Below are 13,796 nucleotides of genomic sequence, written 5' to 3'. Positions count from 1 at the left end.
GGTCTGGGGATGGGCAATGGGGCTCATTGTCCTGTGCATCTGCCTGGGAGATGCACCTGTGGAGTCAGAGGCGGGGTGGGCGTCAGCGCCTCTGGCCTCCAGTGGGCGGCGCTGTGGTGCTCTCTGATACTCGGCGCTGATGGGCGGGATGTGGGTGGGGACCCTGAGTCCTCTGGCTCTGGGGCTGAGCATCCCGCCCCCCCAGTCTGCAGGGGCTTCCACAGAAGAGCCCCCAAGCCCCCGGGTCTCCGCCGCTTCTCTCAGAATCCTGCGTTCACTCTGCCTGCGTCCGAGCTTCTTTTGGTTTTGTTTTTTTATCTCAGACTGTTGTGCCCAAGATTGCGAATCCAAGAAACCACCCAGAAGCCGACACTGATGCAAACACACGAGGGTTTATTTACAAGCTGGAGCTTGTGTCCAAGTTTGCCCGACACAGCGGAGCAGGGACTTCGACCCCGAGGTGGGTTTTAGCTTAGTTTTAAGGGGTGGTCTCGGGGACCTCCAGAAGGGCTGGAGCAGGGATCCCTGGGTGGCACAGCGTTTTAGCGCCTGCCTTTGGCCCAGGGCGCAATCCTGGAGACCCGGGATCAAATCCAGCATCTGGCTCCCGGTGCATGGAGCCTGCTTCTGTCTCTGCCTCTCTCTCTCTCTCTCTCTCTCTCTCTCTCTCTCTCTCTCTCTCTGTGACTATCATAAATAAATAAATAAATACATAAATAAAAATTAAAATTAAAAAAAAAAGAAGGGCTGGAGCAATTCCTCAAGTTCTGTTTACATTTTGCTCTGGGGCCTTCAAGGGCATTGAGCTCTTTTCTCATTCTAATAGGGGCTTCCTGCCCTTGGCCTGGGCTCAGCTCTTAAGCTAATGCGGGGCTTTCTAAGACATTAAGCTGTAAACTTTTGTTTTTCTGCTGTGACTGAATTAATGCAAATTTCAGGTCTTCTTCGCAGGGTTGTGGGATGGCTGGACGTGTGCTAACCCTGAACTTAAAGTGGAATGGCCTTAATTTTCTCGGCCTCCACACGTCCCGTCCCATCCTATCTAGCTCCTTCCCCCTTCCCCGGAGCTCCTAAGAGAGCAATTGCAAATGACCTCAGCTTGGCAGCGTGTGTTGGGGGACAGGCCCAGGGATTTGGGATCAGGAAGACCTGGAGCACGGGCGTCCCGGCTGTGCAGTGGGATTCCATGCTGCAGACTTATTCCCTAAGGCTATCTTGACTTTGTACATAGAAAAGCTCTCCTTTGTCTTTAAAAGATGAAGAGCGAGTCCAAGCGTTTTTTCTCTGCCCATCTGATTGCTCAGATTCCAATCTGAGACGTATTTCCTGTTAATAAGGATAATTTACTCTCCGTAGTACTATGGTTAAAATATTCTGACACAAGTAATTCAGAGGGATGAGGGTTTCTTATCTCTTTCTTCACAGCTCAGTCACTCATCAGGAAATGCATCTGTATGGATTTGGAAAGAACTGAGAGACATTATTACCAATGGTCATATTATTGTGTGAAGGATTCTTCCCTGAGATCCCAAGAAGGCAGTTTTTCCTCGGGCTTGAGGAGGCCTCTTGGAGTGAGGTTAGAATCAGAAATTGTGTGTCTGGGTTTCAGATAATGGAACTGGTTAGCTAAGTAAACATGGACAGGCACTTAGGTTCTTTTTGTTTTTGTTTTTTCTTTTTTTTCTTTTTTTTTTTTTATTTATTTATGATAGTCACACACACAGAGAGAGAGGCAGAGACACAGGCAGAGGGAGAAGCAGGCTCCATGCACCGGGAGCCCGACGTGGGATTCGATCCCGGGTCTCCAGGATCGCGCCCTGGGCCAAAGGCAGGCGCTAGACTGCTGTGCCACCCAGGGATCCCCTCTTTTAAAATTTCAATTGCCTTAAAAGCTATGGAATAATTTCTAAACACCTGCCTCATTGGACTTGTAGGATTTTTTTATTGCTAATATAAGTTAACATTCCTATGGCACATATTATGTGCCAAGAATTGTGTCATGCTTCCCATAAAAAAACTCATGGTGTCCTCCAACAACCCTATGGGCAGATACTGTTATCTTGATGGGCCAACTAAAGGATAGGAAGAAAACATCTTGTCCAAGGTCAAACAGCTAGTTAAGTGGATCGGAACTCAGGAAGCCTGACTCCAGGCTGTTATGGCCACCAGAAAATGTTTATTAAGTACTTACTAACGTCCTAGGTAATGTACAAATAAAGTCCAACTCTTTACTCATTAGAGCTCTATGGCACAGGCATTATTACTGTCACCGTTTTGCAGAGAAAGAAGTAGGTTCAGAGCCTAAGCTCAAGGGACTTGCCCAGAGCCCTACAATTCAGAGGCAGAAACCTTCCCTTTCCTCATACTATTCTCCTTCCACCACTTACCTTCGCCTTTCTCTAAGTCTTAATATAAATGTTGCTTCTTCTGGTCATCTTCTGAGGCCCCAGTTAGACTAAGCCTTCTTACATATGTACTTGTAGTAAGCTGTATATTCACCTTTCTATTGGCTACTATAATCTTGTTTAGTCGTGTTTCTGTCACTTTTTGGTTAGTATCCCTCTCTCCCACCAGCGTGGCCTGGAGGGAGATAGGGACTGCATCTGTGTCTGGTTGACTTGGCATTCCTAGCACCTTGCACATAGTAGGTATGCACCAAATACTTAATAAATTAATGAATCCCTAACCTTCTTGAGTTGGTGTTGATAAACATTAGAACATGAAATGGACCAAGATAAGAATGAAATTGCTGAATGAAATGATAAAAAGCAATTTTATCCATTCACTCATTCAGTATTTTATCAGGGGCCTACTGTGTGCCATATCTGAGCGAAGGAAAACGATGCGTGATTCCATTAGGGTATTATAATAGCAACTTAAAAATTGGCCTTCTAAGGCATTTGCTATAGTTGAAAGCTCTAACTGAAAGGCTCAGTGATTGGGAAGGAACTGAATAAAATCAAAATAAAGTATTATCTGGGCAGGAATTTCCCAGTAAATCTGGTTTAATAAAAATTTCACACGAATCCTTGTTTAACTGACACTGAAGCACCGTGAACTCTTTGGAAGACAAATGTCAAGGAAATAAATGGTATGCATTGCTAATTTTAAATGCACTTGCAATATGGTGTCTAATATAAAAGAAGTATTTTTATCTGATTTTTGCTATTTATTATCCTTTCCTGCTTTTCAGGTTGAGGAGGCATTATACGTGTTCCTAAGTGTTTTTCTTTCCTTCTGGTATACAATTCTTACTTTGTTCCCATCGAAGGCACTGTTTAAGAATAAGGCAAAAATTAATTAAACTATTCTTAAAGTGTCTTCACACTTGGAGCCTGATTCATTTAAGTCAATTTTCAAAATAAATCTTATTTATTAGAAAAAAAAACAAAGATTTATAGGGAAATTGAGAAGATAGTACAGAGAATTCTCATGCACTGGCACTCAATTTCTCCAATTATCGATATCTTATATTAGTACGGTACAAATATTAGCTAATGAATCAATATTAAAATATTTGCATTGTCAGCTTTCTCCACAGTAAAGTGATTATTATTAGTATTAGTATTAGTATTATATTATCATTGTTATTTTAAGTTTTCCATAACATATTTTGTAGAAGGAAGTCAATATTAAAATATTTGCCTTAACCAAAGACCATACATACTTTTTTCAGATTTCCTTAGTTTTTGCTAAGTTTCCATCCCTCACATCACATTACACTTGTCCTCATGTTTTCTTAGGCTCCTCTAGATTGTGACAGTTTTTCAGCCTTTCCTTGTTGTTGTTGAACACCTTGAGAAGTAGAGTATTTTGTAAAATCTCCCTCAGTTGGGACATGTCTGTCGTTTATCTCATGATTGAACTGTGATTGTGGATTATATACAGAGATATACTGCCATCTTTATTATATCATATAAAGGATAGATACTATCAACATGATTTATCAGTCTTGGTATCGATCTGATCATCTTGCTGAGGTAGTGTTTGTCAGCTTTCTCCATAGTAAAGTGATAATTATTATTATTTTATTATTATTTATTTTAACTCTTTCATAACATATTTTGTAGAAGGAAGTTACTATGTGTATTCCACACATAAGAGTGGGAAGCTATGCTCATCCACTTGAGGGTGGAATGTCTGCACAAATTGTTTGAAATTCTTCTACATGGGAGATTTCTCTTTCTTCTGTGTGTGTTTGTTTGTTTCTTTTTCACAGATGTTATTTATTTATTTGAGAGAGAGAGGAGAGATAAAGCATGAGCGAGAGGGGCCTAGGGAGAGGGAGGAGCAGGTTCCCTGCTGAACAGGGAGCCTGCCTTGGGACCTGGATCATGATCTGAGCCTAAGGCAGAAGCTTAACTGACTGAGCCACCCAGGTGCCCCTCTTTCTTTCTTTTACAATTTTTAATATTAGTATAGATTCATGGATATTTATTTTATGCTTTGGGTTATAATCCAACACTACTTATTTTGTTGCTTATATTGTCTCCTCTCTGGCCACGGGAGCTCTTTCAGTTGACACCTGTGTGCCTTTAACATATTTCCATGAGTATGGAGTCTTTTGTGTGTTCCTAAATTTTTGAAAGACAAACTTTATGTAAATATCATGTTTGACTGGCACTTTGTTTCTGTCCCCATCCTTATCTTTGCCTCCTTCCCTCTCTCTTCACTGTTTCATTTCTTTATTTATTATGATCTGAAAATAGGAAAGGACATGGGATTTCAAATTTTGCTATTTTAAGGTAAATCACTTCTCCTTGGTGCCTAGCCAGTGGTTCTCAAATGTTAGTGTGCAAGAGAATAACCTGGAGAGCTTGTTAATATGGCCAGCCAACATTTTAATTTTTTTTAGGTTAAAGGAAGGGGCAGGTTAGGATTCTACATGTTAACCGGTACCCTCAGAAAATAATAATGGAGTTCTTTGAGGGCTTTGCTTTGAAAAGCAGTGAGCATGAGGGCAGATGGCTGTTCTGATACACATATTTATTATTTCTAGTGGCTTGGACCCATATACCCACCGCTTGTGATAGAAAGGGATATAGATTTGGGGATTTTCTATCGCCATAGGAGAGAACCCTAAAATACTCAGGATCTATGCTCAGAGTTAGTTTTATAGTTTAGCATTTGAGTATATATAAGATTCCCCCGTCTTTTTGTGCTCAGTATAGAGTGTTTAGGACCCCACAGCAGCATTTCAGGTCTGAGAGGGAACTGAGGGATCATCAGCTCTGGTCCTATCCTCTGAGGCACAGGAAAGAAACTGAGAGTTCTGGAGGATTGGATTGTCCAAGTTCACACGCTTATTGGTGGTAGAGCTAGGTCTGAAGAGGTCTTCCTAGAGATTGTTGCATCAAGACAGACACCACTGAACATAACTAGTTTAGATAGGCATTTGTGAAATAGACAATTTGGGGTTACTCTTTCTGCTTTTATACTTTCATATAAAGGTACGACTGCATCTAGGTTTCAGGATTACCCCTTCTGTTAGTTATAAGAGTAGATGATGTAAATATCAGTGTTTGCCATTTGAAATTCTCTGTTTAACTATCTTTAAATTGAGTTTTAAAAATATTAAACCTGGCACTTAGTTCTCGGCTTGGACAAACTTAATCTGAGTAAGGTTGGCTTCTCTGAAAATATAGGCAATTAGATATAGAAGCATGAAGACTTGGAAAGTGAAAGGGTAGGCAAGGTCTCACGGCTGAGGTTTTTTTCGGGGAATACCTTTGTTTAATTACTTCATCAGGCAGTATTCTGATGGCGCACATGGAGACCTAATTCGAATCCCTTTTAGGGTGCTTCATGAAATGTAACTATCTGGCAGAAGAAAGACTACTTTGGTTGAATGTTTTATTGAGCTAAAGTGACTCTAATTCTAGATGAGCCTGAAGCTGTGACGTTAACGTGTTGTGGTCGTTTAAAGAACTCTGGACCAGAATCGAGTCTTGGCTTTGCGCCTTGCCACCTGTGTGACCCTGAGCAGTGTGCATTACTTCTCGTGTCTTCTCGGTTTCCTTATCTGTTAGTTGAGGGGATCGGCCTCCATACCGTTCATTAACTCTTTGTTTTTAATGACAATCACAGATTTGTCATTATTGGACCATCACTAATAAATATCACAAAAAGTGAATTCATTTCTCTTTCTCCCTCTCCCTCGTTTTTTGCATTTTTCCATTCTGGAACTTTGATTTGCTTCTCAGAATACTTAATTATTTGAACTGGGAAGGAGTTTCAGGTCATTTTCCATTCACATTCGTAACTTTTTATGATCTAATGAAGGTCATTTCATAAATGAATTGCTGAGGACGGCTGAGCCGTCCAGTACCTTTTTTTAATTTAAATTTAAATTTAAAAATAAAATTTTAATTTAAATTCAATTTGTCAACATGTAGTATAATACCCAGTGTTCATCACATCACTTGCCCTCCTTAATGTCCGTCCCCCAGTTACACTATCCTCCCACCCACCTCTCCTTCCGCAATCCTTTGTTTCCCCGAGTTAGGAGTCTCTCATAGTTTATCTTCTGTGAGACCCAGGAAATTTAACAAAAAAACCCCTACCCCTGGACAAGCAGAGCAGTACTGATTCCATTTTGTGTTACACCTGCCACCTGCTGTATGACCCCCACATAACCTGCTTATTGCTTAAGGCACTGCCCCACCCTAGTCAAGCCGCTGGGCACACCCTAATCGGAAATCAGCTCATAACCATGTAACCCTGCTTTGTGCCCACCAAAACTGTGCATCAATTCTGAGCAAAGTAATAGGCCAGCTCAAATGGATACTATAGGGTAAGATGTAATTCAATCGGCCACTTGTGTGTGGACCGACATGACTGTGCAACTTTCTGCGTATCCCATGGGCCACTGGCCCCTATAAAGCTGCTACGCCTCTTAGTCTTGGGGTCCAAGTCCCTGCTCCGCTGTGTCGGGTACACTTGGACCCAAGCTCGAGCTTGTAAATAAACCCTCGTGTGTTTGCATCGGTGTCGGCTCCTCGGTGGTTTCTCGGATTAGCAATCTTGGGGACAACACTGCCTCTCTCAATTTTCTCCACTCAGTTTCCCTCCCCTCCCTTATGATCCTCTTCACTGTTTCCTACATTCGACATAAGAGTGAAACCGTATGATAATTCTTTCTCCACGTGGCTTATTTTATTCAGCATAATACCCTCCAGTTCCATGTCCATGAAAATGGTAGGTATTCATCCTTGCAGATGGCTAAATAATAATACATTGTATATATAGACCACATCTTCTTTTTTCTTAATTTTTAAAAAATTTTTTAAAAATTTTTATTTATGATAGTCACACACACACAGAGAGAGAGAGAGAGGCAGAGACATAGGCAATGGGAGAAGCAGGCTCCATGCACCGGGAGCCCGACGTGGGATTCGATCCCGGGTCTCCAGGATCCTGCCCTGGGCCAAAGGCAGGCGCCAAACCACTGCGCCACCCAGGGGTCCCCAGACCACATCTTCTTTATCCATTCATCTGTTGAAGGACATCAAGGCTCCTTCCACAGTTTGGCTATTAACATTGCCGTTGTGAACATTGGGGTGCAAGTGTCCAGTCATTGCACTACATCTGTGTCTTTGGGGTAAATACCCAGCAGTGCAATTGATGGGTTGTAGTATAGCTCCATTTCCAGCTTTTTGAGGAACCTCCACACTGTTTTCCAGAGTGGCTGCACCAGTTCACATTCCCACCAACAATGCAAGAGTGTTCCACTTTCTCCACATCCTCTCCCACATTTGTTGTTTCCCGTCTTGTTAATTTCCCCCATTCTCACTGGTGTGAGGTGGTATCTCATTGTGGTTTTGATTTCTATCTCCCTGATGAAAAGTGATGTGGAGCAGTTTTTCATGTGCTTGCTTGCTCGCTCTGTGTAGGTCTTCTTTGGAGAAACGGCTGGCACCTTTAAGTTGGAGAAGAGATGGCATCTCAAGGGGTGTTATTTCCTGTCATGGCCACATACCAGAAGGCTCTTGAGTATGTGTGTGTGCGTTTGCCTGTGCCTGTGAGGAGAGGTCGTTGGATAGAATTTGAAAGCAGATCCTCTGCATATTTATAGGTCTATATCTATTTCTCTCTCTTTCTGCACACATCTATTTCTAACCATTTTGTCTCTATCTCTATAGGGAGATCTATATATGGACGTATAGAGATTAGATATAGAAATATTTATTTTGCATATTTAAATATAAATCTATAGGTCTGTTTATACATAATAATTATTATATTATCAGTAATACATTGAATAATAAATATATTAAGTGGAAACATAGATTTATGTTTATATGTTTGTTTATATAAACATCTATTCATGTTCCTGGGATTGATCTATCAGTAGATCTATCACTCTATCATCTACCTAGCTAGCTAGCTATATATCCCAGGAAGAGAAAAACCCAGATCGAACAGATGGGAATGTCCCCCTCCGGAATGTGTCATGCAAGAAGATAGGCAAAAATCTTCTGTACTTTCCTGATGTGCCGATGCCATTAACTCAGAGATGTACCTGTGATGTACTGTGGGCCAGGCGCCAGTGGTCAAGAGAGAATCCTTGAGACATTTTCCATGCAAAAAGGTGTTTTTATTAAAGTATGGGGACAGGACCCCTGGGCCTGAAGAGCTTCATCAGGATCATGAGGAGCCTTGGTTATAAACTTTAAAGTTGCCGTGTGGGGTGGGGACTCTAGAGATAAAAGAAGTTTCCAAAAGGATTTTCGCAGGTGAAAGATTTACAGGATCCTGGAGGTCTGGCTATCAGCAAACAAATGTTGCTTTTGGCCTCTAGCAAAGCATTAACATTCAGGCAGCTGTGAATTCTTTGAAGAATGTCCCACTCTGTCGGTTTCAAGTATTTGTTTATGGACTGCAAGTTTGTTAGGAAATGTAATGGTAGGGATGCCTGGGTGGCTCAGTGGTTGAGCATCTGCCTTTGGCTCAGGGCATGATCCTGGGGTCCTAGGATGGGGTCCCACATTGGGCTACCCGCAGGGAGCCTGCTTCTCCCTTTGTCTCTGTCTCTGCCCCTCTTTCTCTCTCTCTCTCTCTCTCTCTCTCTGTGTGTGTGTCTCTCATGAGTAAATAAACAAAATCTTTTTTTTTAAAAAAGCAGATGTAATTTTAATCTATATTTCTTTGGCCTTAGTTCCCCCTATCACCTGGGTCTTCTCTCCCTCCCTGCATCTCTTGGTTCCTTGGCCTTTGGTGGTGAAGAATCCAAAGGATATGAGGCAGGAGGAGAGTGAGATGGGATTAAGCCAATGAAGTAATTTCCCAGGGAGCTTGGGTAAGAGAAGTGCAGCAGGCGGAATGAAGTGAGAAAGTCAGGTTCTTGTCTCACGGAGTCGAAGAATGAATCTGGTGGACAAAGAAGAGTAAGTAAAGCGACAGGAGTTTATTAAGCAAGGATACCGAGAAAGCTCTCAGGAGTGGGAGGGGCCCAGGCTGGGTTGCCCACATGGGCCTCCACTGACAGTTTTTCATTTAGAAGTGATCAGGGAGCTTGTGGCCTTCTCATTCTTGGGATGTCTTGGCTTGAGTAAGGACTAGTGATAACATCTTTAACGGTTTACTTCTTTTTAGAGTCTGGTTATTCTTTGTTGGGCACAGAGGACTGTCCTAAAAAAGACCCTCTCTACCCATACCTGGGACAGGGTGGTCTCGTTTGTTTCTTTATTTCTGGTTTCCTTACATCTCAGCATCCTTAGGATCTTTGTGAGCCTGAATCTGTAGCCCCCTACCTATTTCTCCCTACCTAGACTCTCCTGTCCCTCAGTCAAGAACAGGAGAGATGTGGCTCTGAGAAAAGGTGCACTAAGAAACATTGTCACAGTTTCAATGTGCCCTCTGCACGATTTGTGAGACCCAATTACTTCCAAACTCCTTTTTCCTCCTTTTTGTTTTGGATGGCAATGCTGCTCTGTGCCTGACCTACACAATCAATGACTCGGTAACAGTTCAACTCTGTGGAGAGAACCCAAGGGTCTGCTGGGGAAGTATGAAGGAGAACTGTGGACTTGCTTGTTTTGCCCTCAGAAACGAGCATTAAGACTGCAGGTAGTCCTCTGGGACATAGATCGATACCCGGTGGGGATGGAGCCTGTCTCTGTACCTGCCATATAGAAGGCCAAATAGACTTCTTTTGGAAACGGATGGGTGATGAATAAATAGGAGAATCTGTGTATGCTGGGTCTGTTTCAGGTCACTGATTCATACTTAGGGAACTGGTTCTCTAAACAAGTCCTGGGAAAACGTATCCTAAGTTATTTGAAAAGGAGTAGTAAGATAGATAAGGAGTTCAGAATTGAGAAAAATGTTAAAATCATGTGAGGAAAGTAGAGGTGTTGATCCCGGAAGTGGGTTTCTTGCAATTTACTCACTTATAGCTCGTATATTCTGAACAGAAAAAAGAAAGGGAAGGAACCGCATGTGCTCGAGGTCATCAATTTCATCTATAAAAAGGAAATAATACCGCCTGTCCCGCAACACTGTCTAGAAGGGATGGCTGTTGTGTGGACTTGCTAGGTCCAGTCACCGTAAAATGTAAAAACAACACACTTTATTAATATAGCTACAAATATAGCTGAAATATACATTTTCTTATTTATTTATTTATTTATTTATTTATTTATTTATTTATTTATTTATTATTTGAGAGAGAGAGGGAGAGAGAGGCAGAGACACAGACAGAGGGCGAAGCAGGCTCCATGCAGGGAGCCTGACGTGGGACTCCATCCTGCATCTCCAGCATCCCACACTGGGCTGAAGGCAGCGTTAAATCGCTGAGCCACCGGGGCTGCCCTGCAATATACTTGTTAAAAATATATTTTATTTATTTATTCATGAGAGGGAGAGGGAGAGGGAGAGGGAGAGAGAGAGAGAGAGAGAGAGAGAGGCAGAGAGGCAGAGACACAGGCAGAGGGAGAGGCAGGCTCCATGCAGGGAGCCTGAAGTGGGACTCCATCCTGGGTCTCCAGGATCACGCCCTGGGAAGAAGGCACTGCTAAACGGCTGAGCCACCCAGGCTGCCCGTTTTCAATTCTTCTTAAAACACACAATTTGACTTCTTTCTTTTAATTTTTTTTTATTATTATTTATTTATGATAGTCATACAGAGAGAGAGAGAGAGAGGCAGAGACACAGGCAGAGGGAGAAGCAGGCTCCATGCACCCGGAGCCCGACGTGGGATTCGATCCCGGGCCTCCAGGATCACGCCCTGGGCCAAAGGCAGGCGCCAAACCGCTGCGCCACCCAGGGATCCCCAATTTGACTTCTTTCTAACAAAGTTTTATGTGAGTTGGTGTACCTATCAATTAAAAGCTGTAGGGTATGGATCCCAGGCTGCCCGTAAGGTGCATGTTCAGAGCCCTTCCAACTCCTCCAAGTGCAGCCTGGAAACCACCGAGCTGGTCTGAGGCCACATCCACAGCTGTGGGAACCAAGTGCCAGAGACAGTCACGATTTACTGGATCAGAAACCCAGTTCTCCTCTGAAGCATCTGAGTCAGGGAATTGGTTTCTCTCAGGGCAGGGTGAAAAAACCTTACTCGATCAGGATCTCTCTCATCCTGAGAAAAAATGTTTAGCGTTTTTTTGTCGGTTTCTTTTTTCTCATGTTGCTTGGCTGTTTCTCTTGTCACATTGTCCTATTTCCTTTGGGAATTAGTTTTGGAAAGAAATTGCTCACATAATGAAAATGATCTAGATACTCAGGTTAACAAAATTTTCTAGCCAGTGTGGATATGTGTGATTCACAGTTGCTTTAAGCCGACAGAAGTTTGTTTGCACAAATTAATAACAACTTTTAATAAACGGACTTTACTGTTCATTGCTAAAAATATGTCCCTGTCAGAGGGGCAAGACAGCCGAAGAGTAGGGTCCCCAAGTCACCTGTCCCCACCAAATGACCTAGCTAACTTTCAAATCATCCTGAAAACCTATGAATTCGGCCTGAGATTTAAAGAGAGAACAGCTGGAATGCTACAGTGAGAAGAGTTCGCATTTCTATCAAGGTGGTTCCCACCTGGGCCTCAGCCAGACCTGGTGACTCTAGTCCCCAACTGGGCCTCACCTGAGCCTAGTGACTCTGGTCCCCATCCGGGCCTCATGTGGACCTGGCGACTGTAGTCCCCACCTTGGTTTCACCTGGACCTGGTGACTGTGGTCTCCACCTTCACCTCACCTGGACCTTGTGACTCTGGTCCCCACCCAGGCCTCACCTGGACATGGTAGCTGTGGACTTCATCTGGACCTGGTGACTGTGGTTCCCACCTGGGCCTCACCGTACTTGGTGACTGGGCTCGTCAGCTACCAATGACTAGGATCCAGGATGGACCCTTAGTTGCTACTGACACCAGGACCATCCCCAGGGTCTCACTTGTTCCTGGTGACTATGGTCCTTGTCTGGGCTAACCTGACTCATCCTTGGCTCTGATCGTATGGTCTCCCCTATCGTGAGTGTGTATTGTCTATGGTCCCTTCTGGTCCTCACCTGATGGTACTGGGCCACAATATTGGCCCTTTGCAAGGCCAGTAGGTTCTCTGAGTCCTCCTGCACGGTGCTGCAATCCAAACACATCCCAGAATGACGGCGCATGAAAACCTTCCGAGGACCCATGCGTCCTGGTGCTCCCCGTGGGCAGGTCCCCCTCTGTCTGACCAGAGCCAGAGACAACCCCAGAGCCCTGAGGGGCACAGACTGGGCCAGAACATCACACACAGGCCCTCACTGCCTGTCTGTCGCTTGCCCAGCTACAATCCACCTTCCCAGCCACTGTCCCAGGATACGCCGTCACACTGGGATCACAGAGCGCTCCCACCCCGGTATCAGGAGCACATGGGCGGAGGACCCAAGAGGCTCCGGGGAACTGCCGATCTGATGCTCGGGGTGATGTCTCCCAGCCCGGGGGAGATCGAAGGTTTCTCTTAGATTCCACAAGCACAACGACCAAGGGGAGAAAGCAACGGACTGGACTCCATCAAAATTAAAACCTGATGTCAACCAGAGTGCGACCAAACTCCCCACCCTGAGGGCAAGGATGCGTGAATATCCTGAGGGGGGTCTGGGGGGAGCATGAGGGACTCCGGGTTCCAGTGCGTGAAGAGCAAGCCTGCTCACCGGTCAGGGGGATCCAGCAGGCCCTGACAGTCCGTCTCTGTCCACAGGGTGGGGCAGGCGGGTGTCATCCCTGTCGGGGTCCATGCATCTAGGATGGGCTAGAAAGGTCCTGTATTGGGTCTCCCTGCACAGCATAGGGCTTACAGGGGAGCGTGGGTCCTGGGGGAGCTGCCGAACTGCAACTGCAGCCTCCTTCCCTGGACAGGGCCTTACGGGCCGCCCTCACCCTGTGGGGCTGTGGAAGGGCTGCAGGAGCTGCTCAGGGTCATCGGATTGGGGTCGGGTTGTTTTGGACCCCAGCCCTGGAGGCCAGCGCCCCCACCTGGAACCACAGGCCCCAGAGTGGCCCCCGGGGAGCAGGCATCAGCCTCCACTCACTTGTGACCTGTCGCTGTGTGAGCGCCTCCTCTTTATGCACCGGGGTACTGGGGAGAGTGGGAGAGTTGGGGTACTGAAGAGAGTGGGAGGACTGAGCTACTGGGGAGAGCGGGAGAGTCGGGTCGCTGTGAGCCAGATCCGGAGCCCGAGTGCTTCCGAAGGTCTGCAGATGCACAGTGAGCGCCAGGCAGCAGTGGAACCCCGGGGGCGGCACAGTTCCGCCCACAGTGGGGTCCCGCATCATGACTGTGGGCAGGCAGGGTCCAATCAGCACTTGGCCCTTCACCCTG

The 13,796-nt window shown here is 44.9% G+C and overlaps 1 long non-coding RNA gene across 1 annotated transcript in view; it reads left to right on the top strand.

Moving 5' to 3' along the window:
* Positions 1 to 322: 322 nt before the first annotated feature.
* Positions 323 to 13,796, top strand: part of LOC140596159 (uncharacterized) — a 29,924-nt gene continuing 16,450 nt past the window's right edge. The window contains exon 1 of the long non-coding RNA XR_011998175.1: positions 323 to 460. This is a non-coding gene — a long non-coding RNA (uncharacterized lncRNA). The remainder of the gene's footprint in view (positions 461 to 13,796) is intronic.

Source organism: Vulpes vulpes, chromosome 2, assembly GCF_048418805.1.
Source record: "Vulpes vulpes isolate BD-2025 chromosome 2, VulVul3, whole genome shotgun sequence".
Classification (NCBI taxonomy): Eukaryota; Metazoa; Chordata; class Mammalia; order Carnivora; family Canidae; genus Vulpes; species Vulpes vulpes.
Note: the sequence above shows the minus strand (reverse complement) of the source record. Positions and strands in the feature narration are given on the sequence as shown.